At 45.9% G+C, this 3,814-nt stretch overlaps 1 non-coding gene across 1 annotated transcript; it reads left to right on the top strand.

Moving 5' to 3' along the window:
- The first annotated feature begins 573 nt into the window (after positions 1-573).
- On the top strand, positions 574-645 carry TRNAS-GGA. The gene has a single exon. It is a non-coding gene; the product is annotated as a tRNA-Ser (tRNA).
- Positions 646-3,814: the final 3,169 nt, after the last annotated feature.

The raw sequence follows: 3,814 nt of genomic DNA, 5'->3' as shown, positions 1-3,814 counted from the left end.
ATTTTACAGATGAGGAAATTGAGGCCCAGAAAGATAAAATGGCTGGTCCTGTGAGACATGGTGGAGTGGGAATTCAAATCTGAAGTTAGTTTCCACTACAGTCTCAGGCCAGGGGAGGCTGGGAGTAAAGCCTGCTCTTAAATATGCCAGTCAGGACATGTGGCTGTTGGTGGCCGATTCTGATTCCAGGGATGGTGGAGAATTTTATAGGAATGAGGGCACTGGTGGGTTATGCGATCAGGGATGAGTCATTGGACCTAGAGTGCAAGAGCAGAGAGGGATGAACTTGCTGCTGGGTCACAGTAAAGGCCCTCAACCCTCAAGTGGGATTGATGATTATTAAGTTGGGAACTCTCTGAATGTCATCTGATCAGGGTATCCATCACTAAGCCCTTCCTGTGGCAGCTGGAACTTCTGAAGAAGGATCCTATGCAGGAAGACTATAGGCACCTGTGTTTTATATCAATAGGATGTCTACAGACCTTTAAAACTATACTACAGTCTATGGAAGCTGACTTGAAAATGCAAATATGTGTTTAATTAATTACTTAGGACCCTAACCGATTCAGGTCTTCCCTGGTGGCTCAGAGGTTAAAGCATCTGCCTGGAATGCGGGAGACCCAGGTTCGATCCCTGGGTTGGGAAGATCCCCTGGAGAAGGAAATGGCACCCCACTCCAGTACTCTGGCCTGGAGAATCCCATGGAGGGAGGAGCCTGGTAGGCTACAGTCCATGGGGTCACAAAACGTCGGACACGACTAAGTGACTTCACTTTCACTTTCTAACCGATTCAAAGACAGAGTTGGGCCTGTTACATAACTGTGCACCATGTAAGGCACAGAGGTTGGATGAGCTGCGTGGTCCCTTTGCGGATGCAGATCCAGATCCAGTGAGTGGGGTATTGAAGAGGAATGCAGCAAAGTGTCTGGAAATTGGAGAGAAATGAAAGCCTAAGAATGAGATCCAGGAGGAGAGGGAAGAAGCCCACTCTCCAGGTGGCAGATCAAGAAGACCTAGTTCTGGGAAGAGCTTGAAAGGCCTCCAGGGACTCCATGTGGGGCTGGCTCGAAAGGGAAGCCTGGGTGGGAATAAGCTGCTGAAAAATCAGATTTAACTTCACCGGTAATTCTTATCTGAAGATAGTTTATGTTCTGAACTTTCTTTCCTGAGTAGGAGACTTTAATAATATCTCTTCACTCTCAGTATTTGTGTGTGTGTTGAACTGTGGTGGCACAAGATGGAAAATTTGGGTAGTATTGAAAGAAAAGCCCATAGGAGATTGATGGTGGGGTTCTGTGATGTGGATGTCCTATCTATGGAGGACTAATCCCCTTTCTTACTCTTGGGTACTAATGGCCAAAGGCTGTGCCATTCCACAGACACTTCCATTTGCAACAAGTGCCCTGTGAGGTAGATTCTGTTACTATCCTCATCTTAAGTAACAGACAGGACAGGTTACTCTGCTAATAAGTGTTGGGGGTTGCGATTTGAACCTCAGGCACTCTTTAGAGCCCAAACCTATGTAATTAGGGCAGACCATAGGAGATAGCTTTTCTTTTAGATTGAATATTTGGAATTCCATATCGTGCTGTTTTTGATCCTCTGGGTAATGAGAATGTCCCTAATGTAACCAGATCTTGCTGTCCCAGTGAGCAGACTGAGGCACCAACCTCAGCTGCAAGGTGGTGTCCTGCCTCTTCTGTCATATGGGATGCCAGCAGTGAGGACCTTTTCAGAAACAAAGGTGATGAATGTGTGAGATTTTCAAACCTGCAGACGTGACTTAAATGACTTCCCTTTGGGAAATGGACACTGACTGGCTAGAAACCTTTAGAAAGAGATCACCCATAGGGTGAGCTACTTGAGAGAACCAGCTTGGTTCCCCAGCACATCATGTCGAACAAATGGTGAACAAAGAACTTGTTCTTGTGCAAGACTTCACACTGGGATGATGTAATAATGTAGCTCTCCCCAACGTACTCTCCAATCAGCAACTCAGCCTCTTGGCACATGGTTGAAATTGTGGACCAGAGCAAATTTTGGCAGAGCAAAAGGTGCTGAGGTGGAGAGTCAGCATTTCCCAAATTGTCCGTCCACTGGCTGAGGCAAGTGATTTCAAGAATGTTGCTTACACTTCCCGGGGCCTCTGTTAGGTACGCAAGGTGATTCTTTCCAGTTTTCTCTCTGGACGATTGGGAAGATCTTAACAGCTTTAGAAGAAGTATGCCTTGGTAAGCTTAGAAAGACAAATAAATTGTCTGAGGTAGAAAACAGAAGGTTTACTCTGGTAGGAAAAAGAAGGGAGCAGTATGGTGGCTGGTCTGGAGGTCTGGACTGGCTCCCTCTTAGTGGGACAGTGGACAGGTCAAAGGGTGACAGCGGGAAAGCACTCCCGACACTTTGCCCAAATCTGGCCCAGGGCCTGGACGTCTTTGAAGGCCACATCCTGGGCTGCTGACTCAGCGCCTTCACCTGCTGCAGACAGTGACTAATTCCAGTGCCCACCATCACAGCTGTGGCCTTCCTGCCCCTGCCTGCCCCCAGGCCCCTCCCAGCCTCATTCCTCCCTGCCTCCTCCATTTCCCCCTTTCTGGAACAACTGTGCATCATCCGATCTCCCCTCCTCTCCGCTCCCCCAGCACTCCCACCTGCCCTTTCTGATTCAGTGCCAGCAGCTGGTCAGTGAGCAGAGCCAAATCAAACAGATGTGTGTGGGACTGGCCGGCACGTGGCAGCGGGCTCCCTGTCCAGCCCCCTCCCCGATCAGGGCTCTCTCTCAGCTGGTCGGAGTCTGGGTGCCCTCTTTCCAGGACCCCTACCTCCACCCCAGCAGGGCCTGAGTCAGGAAGTGTTCAGATGCTTCGCCTTCTGACCCTTCTTGTGTCTCTTCTCTTGCAATCCTCTTTTTCTTTCTCTTACAGCAGCATTCCTTCCCTTTCTTTACTGCTTGTCTTTTGTTCTATTTTTTATTTTAAAAAATTCTGCCTCATTAATCAAACTCATGAGACTTCTAAGGATTATGGTAAAAAAAAAAAAAAGAAGGCAATCACACCTTCTTTTAAAACTGGTTTTAAAGTTCAAATTCTCAAAGATTCACAAAGACATCACAACAGGCCAGAAACCAACCAGAAGAAGAATAACAGATGGTCTTTTTTCACCGCAGCTCGCCCCAGCCCAGGATCTTCAAGATGTCACTTCCTTCCTTCCTTTCTTAGTCAGTGGCATGCAAAATTCATGGTAATTCTCAGAAGTAGGTACCCTTGCAAGCAAACGTCTTTGATTTTTCTGTACAATTGGCTAATTCTCCTCACTCCCACCTACCTGTCTGCGTGGGGATGAGTTGAGAAGAGCAGCAATTAACCCAAGAGAGGCCTGCGACAGATCAAAGCCCTCTGGGCACTATTGAAAATAAGATTAACAGGTCTAGCATCATGACATAAAGATTGTTCTGTGTTTTAAAGTATATTTATTTATTTTTTCTTAAAAATACAAGAAGTGAGACAGCTTGCATTCTAGCTGAGAAACAGCTTTAACAGAAATGATAAACAAAATGCTTTAATAATGCATACAGAATTTTTTTTTTTTTTAAATAGTCTTAAAGGCTGATAATGGTTCGTGTCGACCTGAATGTCTCAAAATTCCACAGCCAGGCATGCCTTTTGCATTTGTCAAATGAATAGAAAATGCAAGGTTAGTGGATTAGGCCTTGACTAGTTTTCTGTATATTGCTTAAGAGAGTGTTAGTATTTGAGAAATAGTAAATTATATCAATGTGTTTCCCATTTTGTCCTGACTTCCAGGAAGCTCAGAGTTA

This window comes from Oryx dammah, unplaced genomic scaffold (assembly GCF_014754425.2).
Source record: "Oryx dammah isolate SB20612 unplaced genomic scaffold, SCBI_Odam_1.1 HiC_scaffold_2, whole genome shotgun sequence".
Lineage (NCBI taxonomy): Eukaryota > Metazoa > Chordata > Mammalia > Artiodactyla > Bovidae > Oryx > Oryx dammah.
The sequence above is the reverse complement of the archived record's forward strand: the minus strand, read 5'-3'. Positions and strand labels throughout refer to the sequence as shown.